Genomic DNA, 18,299 nt, shown 5'->3' with positions numbered 1-18,299 from the left:
GAAGCAGATTATCTTCTCCTGGTTCATAAATCTACCTGTCAACCCTACCTGGAGAGCGGACAACTCATCAGTATGGATTACTGAAACCACTTGCTGCAGAAATAAAGCTACAGCAAGATAGATTAAAAAATAAAACAAAGATTCCCCTTGGGAAGTGACAATTCCATAACCCCAGCCTCTGAAAAAAAAAATACAACCTTGAAATGGAGAAAAGTGATCTGTAGAACCAAATGCTGAGAAGAGAAACACAGAAAACTGGCAAAGGAGCTTTAGCAACGATGCTTGATCCAATGTGGTTCAGAGCAGAGGTTTACTTTATGGCTCATATTTATCACAGCCAACAATGCTGAAACTGTACATTTCAAGGTTGCATCTATATTTCAATTTACAAATCCCTATGGTTAGGGGATTTAAAATTCCACCATAAAATCCCGGTCAATGTGACCACAGGCCAAGGGCACTCTTCTTCCTTTAATGTAATAATGAAACATTTTGCTTATGACATTGGTGACTTATAAGTGGATTCAAAATAAGAACCTCAGAAAGAAGGAAAAAAAACCCAACCCAACAAACCACACCGGAGTGGTTTCCAATGACATCTACAAATTCAAAACTGCTTGCCCAAATGATCCATGATACGGTGCGCCGACTGACAACAGAGGTTATTTATGTCAGGTTAGAAGCATCTTTAAGTTAGCACTTCTCTTTTTTTTTTTTTTTTTTTGGTTCCTGCACAGTAAGTTTTTCACATTACAGCCTATAGCACATAGCTCTCCATTCCTCTAATGGAGAAATTCATCTAGTCCTGCTCAGCTAGAAGGACAATGGCCAATTAAAGAGAGAGCTCTTCAGGAAGGACTAGAGATTTATGAAGAGAAAGGCTGGTCCAGGTGTGTGGTCTGGGCATGTCTAGTTGGCCCTGCCTGTCCACCTAAAGCAGGCGGCCAGAGAAGCTCAGCTCCTACCCAACTTTTCAAGTCACTAGGAAGACTCCAGTGCCCTTGTATGCTCAAGCTGACATTTCCTCAGCAGTGCATGTCCAAAGATATATAAAAATGAAATTTTAGTGCATTAATTAACCAAGAACGGCTAAATATATAGCTCCAAGGCTGCACCTGCTAAGTCAGCACAAGTCCACCGCCTTCCATAGGCTGGTTAACTCGCCTGAGCCAGCATTACAGCCTGTAACATTACAGACTACCTCCAATTTCCTGACCTTTTCGGTCGGCGTGATAATGTTAACATAAACTTCAAGGTACTGTCATTTCTCTTTTTGAAAACCCTTTTTCTCCTCAGACTGCAGGATCCTGAATCACAAGGAAAAGAAGGCAGATTTCTTAATTGCCTATAAGAAAATGACACCTGAGGCCAGCCTGATGCATGCAGGGATATCTTCTGATATATCCAAAGGGGAGTATTTTATTCCGAGGGACGATAAATTACAAGTTTAGCCTAATAAAACTAAACCATTGCTTTTAGCTATGCTCTTCTTAAACTTAAAAGAAAAAGCTTGGAACAGGCTTCTCTTTTAAATAAGTACTAGTAACATTTAGACTGCTTTCCACAACTATGGCGTCATCGTCCGTCACTCTTAAGGAGCTCCCTAACACCAATAAATTCATGCCTGGGTTAAGCCTGTTTGGCGGACAATAATGGTTTTGCCTCGTTTTACAGAACTGGAGTACACCATGGGTTAAACCACTTGCAAGGGAACACATGTCAAAACAACAAACTGCAAAATGCAAGCAAAGGCTGCTGAGCTCCACTAACCCCTGTTTACATGTTATCAGCATCTCTGCAAAAACCCTAAACACACATACTCCTGAATGACAGTATTAAATGAGCGGTGATCAGGCAGAGAGCTGAGACATAAATAAACCTCATTAGGGAAAGTTAGAGTGACAATCAGATGTGTATCGGCTGCTCTTGTACCAGCCCAAAGTATGTTCTTGCCCCATGGTAAAGAAAACCCAAAGCATTTTGCTTTCTTTTACTGGGGAGTAATGGGATCATATCTCGCCCTATAGACATGTGTTTGTTGAAATCCATTCATCAATGGTAGCTGTTTGCCACTATAGCAATGTAAGCGCCACCTTATAGGTTGTTTCCTTTTTAAAAAATAAATTTAATTGAAACAGCTCACTTCTTAGTATAATTTCATCACCTTTGTTTAAACTCATTTTTAAGCGGTTGACCTTAAATTCAGATCAACCCCAAAATAAAAGGCCTCTGGCAGAGAAGTTTGTACTGCGTTTCACATAAAGGAAGGAACATGTAAGCCAACAATGGCAAAACAGAGCTCAACAGGATGTCCTTGCTTTGAAAATTTCATCCCTAATGTGCACTGATGCACTTTTATCTACAGTCATCTTTTTTAAGGGATCCAATCTTAAAAAGCCTTCCTCTTACAAGCAGCCTGACAAGCTCATTGGAAAAGCCCGTGAATATAAAGATATCTTATGAGCAGAGGTTGGAAGATGGGGCATTTATGTATTATGAGCTTGGTCTATAAGCACAGCAGTACACATCTGATTTATCTTAACTCCTACGCTAAGAGCAGCCAAATAAATGGGGGGCAGCCGAATAGCAGGCAGATAAATGGGGGATTGACACCCCCACACCAGCACGTCTCAAGTGCAGAATTCCTCCCGCAGGGTCCAACCCCGGACAGCTTTATTCGCATCAAAAGCGGTACTTTGCACCAAGGCGAAGAGGGCATCTTGTGAAGGGAGGCACATCACCCCGCGAGCACGGCTGCCAGAAATCAGGTTCACGTGGGAGCGCCGAGCGACCTCGACTGAGATCCACGCTTTCGGGGATTAGGGCCAGCGAGCGATGCACTAAAGCCAGCCCTGCCAGCCCCGCAGGCCAAATGTACTACGTCCTGCCTAAAAGCCTTCATGGCTGCCTGAGTCCATTTAAAATAAAAGAAGTAAGCATAACAACCACTTTTTCCTTTATAAGGGAAAGCAAGCAATCTCTCCAGGTCAATTCTGAACGACAGAGAAAAATCTCCTTTTACCCGAATGCGAGCAGCACCTCCAGACTTCCCTCCGGTTCTCTCCCCATTACTTACAGCATATAAAAAGGGCAATTTAACTGAAGAAGTTTATATTTAGGGCTTTTTTCAGCACTGTTTCCAGAAAATAGCAGATGTCGATTAACGATCTTTAGATATTAGATCATAAACCACACTCATTTCAAACACTGCAACTGGAGTGATTATTTGTATATCATTAAGCAGCATCCTCAGAGCAAGCTCAGTATATTTCCTCATTGTTTCATCTGAAAACAAAAATATCAGATAACACTTTATTTTATATTTTTAGATTTACAGAATATCGGCCAAGTTCTTACCTTCGCTTCATTCCCCCTTCTCAGCAAAGCAATATATAAGCACAGCATCATTACAGAGTGCAACATTTCTTCAGCTTCACGACACACGGACACAAAGCAGATGACATTTGTCCGCACCGAGATACCGGATGAGCATTAAAACTGAATCTTATGAGTTTCCTTCTTCACAGTTACACAGCATGCTGGTCCCCCATGAGAGGAATAATCTATTTTGAACTCCAGAAATAGAATCAGATTGTTTATTTCCAAATGAAGATACATGGGTTTGAATTAGACTAGTGTGGGTATACCTGGGTTTACATATATTTAGTAATATAGCAATTCTCTGTATTTTCAAACGCATAGAGTGTGTATATATATATGCAAAATATATATATATGGAGTCTTACATGCACTTACATATATATGTATGCCCACCTATCTATCTGTATATATGCCTATCTATGCATAGATATCTATAATTGCTTACACATATAATAGTATGTGTTAAATAATACAATATATATATTAGGACATACACAGATACAAAGCAGAATTCATCTTATAACATGAATTCATATTCAGTTTTATCTAAATGTCTACTGGAAATATTAGCTAGGCCTCTAATGCACTAGGACTACACTTTTAAAAAATTAATTACATAATATATGCTGAGAAATGCCCAGATACGTGATAGATAAATTAGTTTCATTTGAACACATGTAGTGTATGAAAGAAATTAATTCAATAAACATTGTGGCTCTCATCCCGCAAAAGCATATGTGAGTCCCAGTGAGTTCAGTTGTAATAACTAAAATTATTCATGGGAAAAAGTGTTTGCAGATCAAGGCTATATATGCCATTTGGTTGTTACATTATGCTAATTTTGCATCTACTATTTCACCATAAAATCTGACAAGGCAGAGTCATTTACGAGACATAAATATAGAGAATTGAATTACAGAGAGTCCTCTACATACATAACAAGATCAATTATTAATTAACATTCGGAGACGAAGATATGTTGCCGTAGAGAAATTATTTAAGGGCATCTATTGACAATGCTGGCCACGGGGTGGGGCCCTCTCTGTTCGCTCCATATGGGCCACCCACCGTGATATGAACACGGCACCCCAGGAACAGCCATGCCCCGGGTACAACCTAGGCATTTCCAGTTACCGCAAAGGGGACCCCCCCCTTCCCTTTGTCCCCCCATCATTGTTACAGCAAGTTACTGTAGCTGGAACAAGGCAAACCCACGCATCACGTCGGCCTGTTCAAAGGAAGGTATTAGCTCATCCCCTGACTGCTGCTGTAATTCAGGTAGAGAATTACCTTTCCACCGACCAGATCCTGCGCTGATGTAGTTAGCAGAGCTCTGCTGGCATTAATGGAGCCGGACAGATTTACCTCGGTGACAGCCCCATCTCCTACGCTCAAATCAGATCCAGACCAACAGTAACCCGGCACATCGGACGCATCGGGTAGACCTCTGCTCAGCTGACTTAGATAATCTAAACAACTGGGACTGATTTTGAGAATGCTATCTAGGCTTTCTCAGCAGCATCTTCTCCCTTTTCAGGACCTCCAAGGGGTAATTCATCCCACGTAGCACATCATCACGGGTTCATCTCACCAAACTGTGGACACCTCCCTCTGAGCTAGTCACTCCTCGCTCCCTTCACTGTTAACAGTGGGAAACACTTTTAGGGTGCGATGAATCTTATTTATTTTGCATGTCTATTTAAAGCTGAGATGAGTCCTGTCCTAGAAATGCCTGCTTGTCTCCGTTGACTATGCAGGGTGACTAGCTCACATGTGGGTGATGAAAGTCATCTCACCTATATGACAGCTTCATTAGCAACACTGCTTACACCGAGCAAAATAAAACACAAGTACCAAATGTTAACTAAAACCAACAATTTTGAACAGAATAATAGTAGCATAATTAGAGACACAGATCTTAATGCAAGGCAACATTGATACTTTCCTTCTCTCTGCCTTCTGGCCAGAGTTTTGGGGGTATAGGATTGCACAGGAGCAAGGAACAATTCCGAACACCAGCAAAACTTGCTCTGTATCCTGTCTTCAACAGTCTTGGCTGGAGGAAATTTTTCAAAGGACTCCAAAAAAACCAATTTCTGATAATCTTCCCTCCACAGGCAAAGTTCTTCTGACCCCTAAGTAGTCTGAAATTAGCTCCAACCGTGAAGCATAAAAATTAACATGCCTCTACTAATGTGTTTTCACTGTTACAACTCTGGAACACAAATCTATGGAAACCTCAACCTTACTTGAATCTAGACAGCCAAGATATTAACTAAACAATATTTTGAAGCAGTGAGCGCCCCAGTCTTATGCAGAAGAAATTCCTTTAAATTAGCATTAAGTCAATTACTTAGGTTTGCCATATCCCAATCTGAGACTTTGTGCCTGAATTACACGGAGGGAAATGAAGACAGGGTGAAGCAGAGGAAATTGTTTTCCATAACGCTGTCTCCACAACCTTAAGTAGCCCATAGGAGACACAGGTGACCTGGTCTGCAGGCAAACAGGACATCTCCACCTCCATGTGACTGGCTTCATTTGGGCAAACAAAACCGTGTCCCTTAAAAGCCTTGAACCATATTTTCCATGCAGCTGTCCCTTATTCCCTTTCCGTGTTCGTGGGTATCATAGGAATAATGCACTTTCCAAGGTGGATAATAAAAACTACAAAAGAAATCAGCTCCAGATGGGTTACAAAATTGATGCCTTGCCCACCACCTTGCAGGCATTAAGATCAGAAAGCTTTCTCAAGAAAGAGGAGGTTAGGATAGATGAAGGAGAACACAGTGGGAAATACCAATGAAATGTAAGCAGAAATGCCATTAATAAATCACAGGCCCAGCACATAACTCCGCACGGTAATTCCCAAAAAGACAGTCCTAATCGATAATATATACATAACTCCTCTGAATCTGCTAATTTGTTTTTGAACAGTATGGAGCCACTCCCTAATTTTAAAGCGCCGTCCAATGCCTCTTCGTACTATGTAAAGTACACGATTTGGACATGTTGACTTCCCTAATTAGTCTATAAATAGTTGACTTTTACCCACTACTTTGGTAAGTGTGATAATTGCTGGGGAAAGGCCAAAGCATTTATGGTCAATCAGATGATGAGAAAAGGAATATGGCCCTTTCAGTGAGTAAAATGTAAGGTATTCTGTGGCAAGGCAGAAGCTATTAGCAGGATCAATATTTCTCCTAGTACCTTAATAAATCATTATATCAAAGAACAGTTGCAGGATGAAGAAAACCTCATTCTACCAACGACGATGCTTCCAAATCAGCAAATAAAACACCATTTAAATTACAAAGACCTAATTGGTGTACAAAGGCAAATGGCAAGCACAGAATACATCCCTCTGATGCTAGGCATGTAAGCATTTTGAATCATTAGTGAAGGAAGAAAAGCAGAAAGACAAAGAAACGGCTATGCTAAGAGCTCCGCATGCATAATTTGCAAATTGGTAAATATGTATGAACCCACCATGCTGTAGCTGACTGATGACACCGTGTTTGGTGTAGATATCATAGGTGGCAGAAACAGAAAAGCACCTGGAAAACAGGATTGCCTCTGGTGTCTTTACTCTTGTACTGGAAGGAATCCCCTTGCTACTATTTGCACGGAGGCTTTTTCCTCCTGTTCTCCTTGGGAAACTAAGAGAAAGCTAAGATTTGTAAACATCGGAGTGGCGGAAGGGAAGAAATATTCTAATGGCTACTTTCAAGCACGGGAACTTCTCTCAGCAGACGCTGCACACCACTGCTTACCCAATACAACCACCATCACACGTACCCATGTAGCTCTCTTGGCCACAAGACCAAGAAGGACACTCTAAACAGAGCTAGTTGGAGTTCTGTCCAAGTAAGGATCGAAGGACCATGATCACGTACACGTCCCGCACAGTAGGTAAACCTCCTAGAACACATACATGGCTGTGAGAAGAAGATAAGGCATGCCAAACTACGTCACATGGTGTTGCAAACCTCCACGTTGCTATGGAGCACACTAGTGCACAGCGTGTGAGCAGCCACCACCACCTTTGTGGGAAATACCAACTCATAACACTTTTGATTTATAGTGTCACTTTTCAATCTAATAGAGAAAAGATGAAACCTAGTGGGGAAAGAGTCACTAGAGTAATAACCGCATGAGTTCCCATCAGGGGAAAAATGTAATATACTGTTGTAACCAGTATCGGGGTTTTTTCTTTGGTTTGAATAGTCTGGATTTAGCTCTTTACTGAAGAGTTACAGAAAAGCAAATGCTCCTCAGTTGTTTAGTCACTACTTTTTATCCCTGTCACAGCCTTGGAAGCTTGTTCCTAATTTATTCAGAGGCAAGAATTGTTGACTGTGTGAAAGAAAGTCAATTGTGGAAGGAATTTCATTGTAGAAGTCAAAGTGGGTACTCTTTGGTTCTCTAGTTCATATATCATACGATACTAATTCCATATAGCTGACACTTTGGAAGATCAAGTGTCATGTGGCTGGAAAGCTGACATCTCAATAAAGTAAACAACGCCTGAAGAGGATGGGAGTAGGTGCATCCTGTTGCTATGTGCTAGCTCCTCTCCCCACTCCGAGCCAGCAGAAGATCTTACCCACCTGTCAAAATTCTCTGGAAAGGACGAGTTTGGCCATGTTGACCTTACAAGGTGCTGGCCATATGCGTTTCCACCATATGTCTGGATCTTTGAGTTAAATGCATACATAAAAATGAACAATGCCCAAATGTTTCATGCTCTGAACTCTCTATATAGATGTATTTATTTTCTCAAAGTGTAATTTATTCCAAAAAGTAAAGCAGATCAGTCTCTCCATAAGTCACACCTTGAATCAGTTTGTTGGCTGATCCTTCTGTTGTAGAAAACATATCAATCCTGCTTTACAGAGCACAATATGCCAACTTTAGTAGTAAGGGAACTGCTGTAGTTTATATACTTAACTGCCCATAGGCCTCCCAAGGGTTCTCCCTCTCTTCCCGGGGAGATTAGGTATTCTTCCCCGCATCTCATGCTCACTAACACATATCAACATAATATCTCTGCTAGCATTCAAGGACTATTTGAAAGAATAATTGGAAATACTCTTTTGCCTGCATCCCAAAGTATTACTTTTTGTTTGGCATGTATCAACTTTGTAGACTGTAAATCACTCGGGGCAGCGACTATTTCTTTGTCTTTAGCGGCCTGAAGGCATTACCAGCTTTATTTGTCAAATTATAAGCAGCAGAGGGGATCACTGTGAGCATGACCCAAACTTCAGTGATCATGTCCGATGGGATCACAGGGGGAAGGCTAATGGAATACGTGCGCCCTTTCAGTTCTATTATCAAAAACCTCTTTTTTTCTCAGTGCAGTAAAAAGATGCACTAACTCTTCAAACAAATAACCAAGAGCTATTGGGATGGTAGTAAATGGATTCAGCAAAGATTCAGGATTTTCTTATTCTAGTCAGCCTAAACAATTAATTAACAGCCTCCTTGTCTGTCATTAATTTTGTTGCCATAGTAGCCTCTATAAATGGTTTCTAACAAACAAGGAAGATTTATCTTTCTCACTCTAAATCGATCAGAAAACGAATGATTTCACATTCATTTTTGTTTCATTATGACAGGTAAAGCACAGTGAATCATTACAACAGGGCCTTCTGAGAAGGATAAGGTGTCAGTTATCTTAAAAAGCAATCTTAAAAAGCAGACCCAGAGATTAAAAGGGAAGTGCCACTTCTATGCAAACGAAAATACTGGCTCCAAAAGGAATATTAAAAAATGGCAACAATTTATAAATAATAAAGAGAAAAAAGTGTCTAGATTTTTTTTTAACTCCAATTAATTGAGCATATTTTGCTTGGATATAAATTCTTCCATGCATTATTTTTTCCTCAAAATACACAGCTGGTGAGAGACCACAACGAAAAACACTGTAAGAGAGTTTCCTAAAGAACAGAGTTAAAATGAATTAGTTGAAACAGAAGAATTTTTCATCCACTTTAGGTTGCTTGGATTGTAAAGAGAACAGCAGCCCACAAGGGAGGTGGGAGGGGGAGGTACACGTCTGCAAACTAAATGCAGAATAAGTTCTGGCCATCATCATGTGCTAAGGGTTTGGACATGTTTAGAGAAGTACAGGCTGCAACCTGCAAATCGGATCAATATGTTTCTTGCCTGATAAATTCCAGGAGGGAGATAACGGGTCCATTATTGGAAAAGATTGTTGTTGCCTTTCTTCTAGAGGACAAGGTGACAGATTGTCTTAAAGCAGCTCTTTGCTTCTTCACAAAACCATGCTTTGAAAATGAAAGTCATTTCAAACCTTGTCCAATCCATAATCTCTCTCAGTTGGAGTGGGGAGCAGGGAAGAGTTAGAGCGTGGCAACGTAGCCAAAGTACTCAGACTTCCTTGATTAAGAAGCTAGTAATAATCCCAGGTACAAAATGCTCTAGTTGCGTTGTTCAACTCTTTCCACCAAGGAAAACAAACACGAAGGCAATGGGACTTATGTTCCCCATTACATTAGTCATTTTCTGCAGTCAAACCCAACTGTCTTTGAATATTTTCTTACACTATTCATACTGAAAGTAATTGGCACAGCTACAGACCATAGCACAGCTAAATCCTATTGAGATCAAATTGTTTTGTTCTTTACCTCACCTCTTGAAAGACCTAAAGGGCAAGTTTTTGGCCACCTCCTATACTGTCCAAGGAATATGAACACCGAAGTGCCGGGAAGATCACGCAACCATGAAAGCTGTGTTGCCACAAATACAGAATGACATCAAGAACGTGCAAAATTCCTCATTTTTTGGTAAAAACGTTTCCAACAGTTTACATGTTCACTTTTTTATTGTTCAATTTCAGGCTCATAGGGCAGTTTCTCTCCCGGGACAGAGTCCTGTAAGCTACCAAACTTTGAAGATAAAACAGGTAGAAACAAAGGGACTAGGGAGCAGGGATTACCGTCTGTGATAACAGCCCTGAAGTGAGGGATATAAAACCCTACGTGTTGGCTAGCAGACCAGGGCCTTGTTCTTGACCCAAGTTGGGTGGGAGTACTGATCTTCTTGAGGGTAGGAAGGCTCTACAGAGGGATCTGGACAGGCTGGCTTGATAGGCAGAGGCCAATGGTATGAGGTTCAACAAGGCCAAGTGCTGAGTCCTGCACTTGGGTCACAACAACCTCATACAACGCTACAGGCTTGGGGAAGGGTGGCTGGAGAGCTGCCTGGCATAAAAGGACCTGGGGGTGTTGGTCAACAGGCAGCTGAATATGAGCCAGCAGTGGGCCCACAGTGGGGCTAGCAGGACTAGGGAAGTGATCGTCACCCTGAACTCAGCACTGGTGAGGCCCCACCTCGAATACTGTGTTCAGTTTTGGGTCCCTCACTACCAGAAAGACATTGAGTGCTGGGGAGTGTCCAAAGAAGAGCAACAAAGCTGGTGAGGGGTCTGGAGCAAAAGTCTTATGAGGATCAGCTGAGGGAACTGGGGTTGTTTAGGCTGGAAAGAAGGAGGCTCAGGGAGACCTTATCGCTCTCTACAACTACCTGACAGAAGGCAGTAGCGAGGTGGGGGTCAGTCTCTTCTCCCAAGTAACAGGTGATAGGACAAGAGGAAACAGCCTGAACTTGTAACAGGGGAGGTTTACATTGGATATGAGGAAAAATTTCTTCCCCAAAAGGGTTGTCAAGCATTGGAACAGGCTGCCCAGTGAAGTGCCTGAGTCACCATCCCTGGAGGTGTTTAAAAGACGTGTAGATGTGGCACTTAGGGACCTGGTCTAGTGGTGAACTTGGCAGTGCTAGGTTAATGATTCCACTGGATGATCTTAAAGCACTTTTCCAACCTAAATGATTCCATGATTCCCCCCTCCACCACGTCCCCTCTGCTGCCTCAGTTCAAGCATTTGCCTGGCCATACCTAAAACCTTACTGGGGTCATTAAAAAAAAAAAATTAAAAAATGCTTCTTTTAACATGAATCATTTCTCAGATCCAATTTGGAAAGAATTTGCTGAGCCACTAAGCGCAGCTGAAGGGTAGGTAACCTCTAGTGATGAGTGTGGAAATGAGAGCTTGAAGGCAGTATGCTCTGAGATCAGATCTGTATAATACAGTATCAAAATAATATAAAAATGCAGCCTAAGAGCAAAGAGCAGGTATGATTTTCATTCTCTCTGGTTATTTTTAATGGAACATCTGCCTGTCCATCTATTACACCTTTAGTAGCAGAGCTGAGGCAGAAGCAAATTTGAACCCACTTTCCAGACAGCGTAAAAGCTGAAGAGAAGTCACAAGAGTTAATTTCATTACTAGAAGTTTAATGAAAACCAGCAGCTGGATGGCAAAGCAGCACACAAATTGGTGCCTACGGAGAGGAAGGCAGGCAGAGCAGCCTGGGAAAAGCCAATGGGCAGGTGTGGGCAGACCTGCTGGCTGGCATGGATGTGCCTCCAAAACATGGCTTGACCCTTGCCTGGAGGGATATCAGGGGGATATGGGAAACTGAGATGGGAGTTTTAGTGGACAGGGGACATTAATCTGTTAAAAGAGGCTTCTCTGCTGCTCACAGAGCAATTTGTTTCCAGGGATCTGTTGTGCTTTAAGTGTAGGGCAAAGCCTACCGCAGTACGTGTCTGCATGGTCTGGGTGTTGACACCAGCCTGCTGGGCCCGCACTGAGCAAATTTAGGATTGTTCTGCTCAGAGTTGGAGGCAACTGGAAGCCACGTAAACGGACTAGCAGTGCCGAGGCCAAGTTAACTGCACTGAGTCAGAGCTAATAAACACTGCCAATCATGGCAATTTATTAGCTTGTTCTCAGCAACGTGCTAACTGTGCTACACAGCTTCTGGTTGGCTTGGAAATCGGTCAGAGGGAACTCCTTTCGACCAGTAGAGAGCTGTGTAGATGTAAACCCTTATCCGTATGTCTGTGGACTCTCAGTGAGCACCTGAATCCTGGTGAACCAAAGTATAAAGCAACCATTTCAAACTTTTTGGGAAATTCTGCAAGAAGGAGTACAGAAGGAGAACTAGGGGAATGAGGAATGGACTCTGGACCAAGGCCGTAGGCTGCTGAGTTACAGATCTCTACTGGAAGTGCCAGGCGAAAAGCCTGTAGCCTGGAGAGCCTGGGATTGCAAAGCAGAGTCTAGGTTGGATCTAGGCTCCATAGTCTTAAGCACCTCATGCACTCAGTGGTGAGACTGTCATCAGTCCAGTGAATGGTCAGCACATGCAGTGAAACCTCTTCATAGAAGCAAACAAAATGCTGCCACAAAGGACACGCATGTAGAGTTGTTTTTTTTTATTATAACTTAAAGACCTTAAAATAGCATGCTGCATTTGGCTATCAAACACTGACTTTTTTCTGAAAGCCTGTCCTATGGCACTGCAAGCTGCCTGCTGGCTGTACAGCTCTTGACAGAGAGGAACTTCCCAACAGAAATCTCAACTCACTTGAACCTACAGAAGGAGCTACAGAGGTGGAAAAATCAAAGATGCATTAATGGAGGAAGAATCGCGGGACTGACCATTATAAAATCGGGAGGCAAAGGTCTCCAGCATTAAAGGGGTAAGCTCCTGGAGGGATCATAGAAAGATCAGAGGCTCAAAATGCCCCATGCCCCAGAACAAGAGGACAATGAGCTCTTTCTGTATATCTACACTTCATTGGGACCAGATAGTGCATTTGATTGATCTCACTCATGTGTGACTGACATGAGAACCTGACAGCAACTGGTCTGCAGAACCTTGGCCAGGATTTTGGAGACATTGCTGAAAAGCTCACACACACCAAAAAAAACCCCAACAAACCCAAAACACAAAAAAAAAACAGCACAAAAAAGAAGTAATATTGACAATGGTATTAGAGCTCATCGCAGAAGATACTGTTTTTAACTTGTTACTCTGTAATCATCCCCTTTCCCTTCTCCCCTTGTTTCTTTGCCACCTCAAAACAGTAAAAAGGCTGTGTGAGAAGAGAAAAATAAAATATAAGAACAGTTGGGATGTTTTCATGGAGTGAAAGAAACATAGAACATTGTGATTAACTGCTTAAGTGAATTGGTGGCCTTCAAACATTAAAACAACAGCATTATGAAGAAATTAAGTCTCCTCTAAGCAAAACACATGATGTCAGTCAATTTTATGAACAAGGTGCCATATTTCAGACTCAGCCCTCTCCTGGATTTACCACATGACTTTTGCTTTCAAGATCCTTGGTCCCTCTGAAACATTTTTCTTTATTCTCTTTGATGCTCGTTCCTTGTTATTACTTAGATCAAGCTGAGACTGTAAGAATAGGGACATCTGTGTGTTACCTGTCAAGTACTGCCATAACTGTCTTCAATTGCTCTTGTAAGTCTAGTGCCTCTGTCGAATCCCGTATTATGAAAATTGTACACTGTCTTTCAAAGCCCCTCCTCTAGTCTATGTAACATTGCAATGTACTTTTGGTAGGGGGATGTAAAAGGAAGAAAACCTTCCCAAGAAAGCCACTACGTGCAATAGTAAGAATACCACTATTAGCAATAGTGAGAAGGAAACAGTTGGTTTGCTACTCAACGGGAGGAAAGGCCATTTGAAGCATCAGCTGGGATCAGAAAGCGACAACAGTTAACAGTGAAGACAAACGAGTAGAAATCCAGGCCATAATAGGAAAAAGTAGATTAGAGAGAACTGAGAAAAGTTTTTGGTTTTTTTTCAAATTGGCTGGATCTTATGAGTTTCAGCCTAGAATACTGAGCTGCTGGCCATTATGTTTGAGAGGTGAGGTCAGAAACAGCCAACTCAGCAAACACTCAACAGGAAATAACCAAATAGGTTTAATCTTTCCAAGAAGGATCTGAGGTTATCCAGTGGATCACAATCTTCAACAGAGTCACTGTCACATACGTATGACTGTCAGACTGGAAATATAAAGGAGAATGTTATCGACAGGACACACCAGGGAATTCTCCTTTATTACTTCACTTTGGATTGACTTCAACCATAACCTTAGGTGCAGTGACGGATGCCACATTTTATGAAGGATGTGACCGATTGACAGTGAGTACTCTAGAAAACATGACAAAAAATTGAAGGAATAAATTGTTGTTTAATGTAAAGAAGAGAAGACTTGGGGAAACTTGACAAAAGACTCTGAAAATATTAAAGATGGTTGCAAGGAAAAAGGGAATAATCCATTCTTGTTCACTGCAGGTAAGACAGAAGTAACGTGCAGGCTAAGAATGGAAAAAAAATATTTTCTGATGGTACAGAAAATCAGGATTTGGAATGAATTGCCAAGAGAACCTCCAACAATGGAGGCCCTCAGAAATGGGTCATCCACAGCTCTGATGGGAAGAGTGTCAGCACACCTGATGCAGCTGCAAGGCCCTCAAGCTACTTGCTAATTTTCTATGATTCTAGGAAAAAAAAACTGTGGCTAGTTAGCAGGAGAATAAATTTTTGAGTTCTAGGATATTTGGGGCACTAGTATGTATTATGTTTTCCTTAGTTAATTTTTAACGGTGTTCTGAAAGCTCAAAGTTAAAGAGTGGCTTGACCCAAGATATTCTTTCATCTTTCTACTTTCATTTTTGCTGTTTGAGCAAACTGCCTGGTCATGCTTTCCTCTGATTCTTACAAAGCCTCTTGAACACAACATTCAGTGGCCTTTTTTTTTTTTTTTTTTTCCCCAAATGTGGCATCAATGACATTAGGTAAGAACACGTTATTTCCCGAATGGTTGCCTACAGCATTATCGGATCATTTCTTCTATGGAGTCACCTAAGTCATATTAATGTTGATGTCGATTTCTTTAAGTTTTGCTTTTTGTTTTTCACTTGTGGCATCTAATAATCAATTTCTCTCTATATTTTCCCTTTTCTGATGTGATAATTGACCATAGCAATCTGAGTCCATCTGGAGCAGTATATCTCAGGACTCTCGGTCCCAAAGTGCTGTGTGTGCTACACTTAAGCCTAGAAAGAAAGCTGAAACTTTAACAAATTATAGGTTTTGCCTTACTATTACTTATGATATTGAGTGAAATTTGCTGGGTTTTGAGTTCTGAAGATGAACAAAGGTTGCTCCTGAATTAAGCTGGTGTCAAAGAGGTTTTACGAGGCTGAAAACAAAAAGAGCTGAATAATCATCACAGGCAGCTTCTAATGGTGATAGCATCACAAATATATGAATTGCAGGACCAAACTCACCATCATTCTTCTCTCATGCACACAAATCAAAAAAAAGTCCTTTAATGTTTACTGTTTGAACTGGGGGCCTCTCCACATATTTTAGCTAAAAAGCAGGAGAGAAAGGACATAAACCTGCCAACATTGTGCTCGGCTTTGGTAGAAAAAAGAAAAGATTTTTTTGTAACTGTTCGTTTTGGCTGGCACTTGGCCATCTGAATGCTCCTTGGTTTTTTTTAGGTAACAAGCTCTGCAAGTTTCGTTGCTGTTTCTGGAGACTTGGAGAGTAGTAGCGACAATGGATTTCTCCTCTCAACTGGAGAAGACGTTTGAGCTGCCTTTCAGAAGTGAAATCAATTCAAATCTTTCTGTCTAAGGCAACAGACTCTCACTGGAGCTGCAGCTTATGACTTTTATCTTGTTGTGACACCTGCTTTGGTCAAGTGGATTACTGATTACTCTTCCTGGAAGGTGTCAATACTGATGATGCTCAGTTGAGCAGCTGTCCTCCCTCTTCTATTATTATTATTCATGACATGATTGATTCTTCTGAGGGCCTCAGTGATAGAAAACTTAGCAGTTCTTTGCTGTCTTTCTTTTAAAGGGACCTGAATGGACAATTATTGCTTCTGAAACGTGCTACAGCCACCATTTCACCTCATCAATTGTTCAGATATCTCTGTGCAGCCAGATTGTGGGCAATGAAAAGGTGCAGGATGTGCCATTATCCATATGCTGAGAGCTATCAGTTGTACACTTATTGTCTCTCCAACAACGTCATTCATTACCTAGTATCATACTGAGAAGAGTTTAAAGGATAGCAGAGACAAGACACTAGTAGTGATTACATCTAGACTAAGCTAAGGTAAGCTACGGATTGGAGTCATTTTAATTGAGGGTATACCGCCATAATTAATTATCGAGCTTCTAATTCTGGGCTTATTTTACCTAATTTGTATCCATCTGGAAGTCATGTTGACTATAGTCAGCTTCTTAACACTGACACTTGAGTCAAGAAGTTAACAACACACGGAGGGATACAGGTATATGGAAGGAAGACAGAAAAAACAGGTTTTGGAATGGGACTTTTAGGATCTGCACATGCTTATCCTGAAAAATAGATAAACAAATGAAATAAACTACAACATAAAATCATTTTTCCTTCTAATATTTGAACAGATTACTTAAAAAAAAGTTCTGTTCAACTGTTGTCTATCTTCACTATAAATAAGACACCAAATGGCCTCCTATGGAGCAAATAAAGCATTACCTGCGCTAGGTGACCCTGCTCTGGCAGGGCGGTTGGACTAGATGATCTCCAGAGATCCCTTCCAACCCCTACCATTCTGTGATTCTGTGATTCTGTGATAACTTGGATTTTAGAAATACTTCCAAGTATTGTGCAGCTCTGGAAGAAACTACAAGGGGTGGCACTGAAATCTTCCTCACTGGAAGATTAGATAAACATCTCTCACAGATTATCTAGACATCTTTGCTCTTGTTGGTAACGCAGGCAAATGAGCCAAACGATCTTTGGTGTCCCTAAGGTGTTTTTGATTGTTGATACTGAAGATCTCCCTTCTTCTTCCATAATGTCCCAGGAGTTAAAATCAGCAAAGATGATCAACTACTTGCCGCTTTGGAACAGAAGATGATGGGCACTGAAGTGAGAATGGTAAAAAGCCTTGTTCTTGATCTGAGTCTATGAACACTTTATGTAGTTTGCAGCAGTGTCTCAACTGCTTTCCCATTCCTCTAGGAAGCAGCTATGATAAAACCACAGGAGAGCAGCTCTGCAGAGAGGGACCTGAGAGTCCTGGTGGACAACAAGTTGACCATGAGCCAGCAATGCGCTCTTGTGGCCAAGAAGGTATCGTGGGGTGCATTCAAAAGAGCGTGGCCAGCAGGTCAAAGGAGGACATCCACTCCCCCTCCACCCTGGTGAGGCCACATCTGGAGTACTGTGTTCAGTTCTGGGCTCCCCAGTTCAAGAAAGGCAAGGAACTACTGCAGAGAGTCCAGCAGAGGGCTACAAACATAATCAAGGGAATGGAGCACCTCTCTTAGGAGGAAAGGCTGAGACCTGGGTCTGTTCAGCCTGGAGAAGAGAAGACTGAGGGTAGCATCTCATCAATGCTTATCAATATCTAAAGGACAGGTGTCAAGAGGATGGGACCAGACTCTTTTCAGTGGTGCCTGGTGACAGGACAAGGGGAAACAGGCACAAACTGGAACACAGGAAATTCCATCTCAACATGAGGAAAAACTTTACTTTGAGGGTGGCAGAGCACTGGAACAGGCTGCCCAGAGAGGTGGTGGAGTCTCCTTCTCTGGAGATAATTAAAACCTGCCTGGACGCATTCCTGTGCAACCTGCTCTAGGTGGCCCTGCTCTGGCAGGGTAGTTTGACTAGATGATCTCTGACGGTCCCTTCCAACCCCTACCATTTTGTGATTCTGCGGGAGATATTTAAGGACGCTTCTGGTCTGTTCCTCCAGTAGAGGAAACACTTGCCACCATTCCTAGGAATTCCTTGGGAAGGGCTCAAAACATAAAAGCCAATGGAAGGTCCATCTGCTGTCTGGGTTGGTTGGTTTGTTTTCCCTGCCTCCATCTTGCAGAACTCTTGCTCTGGCCACAGCTCTTTTTCAGGTAAGAAAATTGTCATTTTATTCTTTCTAATAATCACCTGCTCCATGACTTGCTGTGGGCAATAAAAGAACAGAGTTGGCTGGT

General features: G+C 41.8%; 1 protein-coding gene across 5 annotated transcripts in view; it reads right to left on the bottom strand.

Moving 5' to 3' along the window:
- The window catches only part of ENOX1 (ecto-NOX disulfide-thiol exchanger 1), a 379,879-nt gene that overhangs the window by 241,299 nt on the left and 120,281 nt on the right, over positions 1-18,299 (bottom strand). The window contains exon 1 of one of the 5 annotated variants that reach the window (XM_063334886.1): positions 4,672-4,942. The exons of the other annotated variants lie outside the window; for them this stretch is intronic. The gene's annotated coding sequence lies outside the window, so the exon portion shown is untranslated. Of the gene's footprint in view, positions 1-4,671; positions 4,943-18,299 lie in introns of those variants that run through there. 5 annotated transcript variants of the gene reach the window in all.

This window comes from Chroicocephalus ridibundus, chromosome 1 (assembly GCF_963924245.1).
Source record: "Chroicocephalus ridibundus chromosome 1, bChrRid1.1, whole genome shotgun sequence".
NCBI lineage: Eukaryota > Metazoa > Chordata > Aves > Charadriiformes > Laridae > Chroicocephalus > Chroicocephalus ridibundus.
Note: the sequence above shows the minus strand (reverse complement) of the source record. Positions and strands in the feature narration are given on the sequence as shown.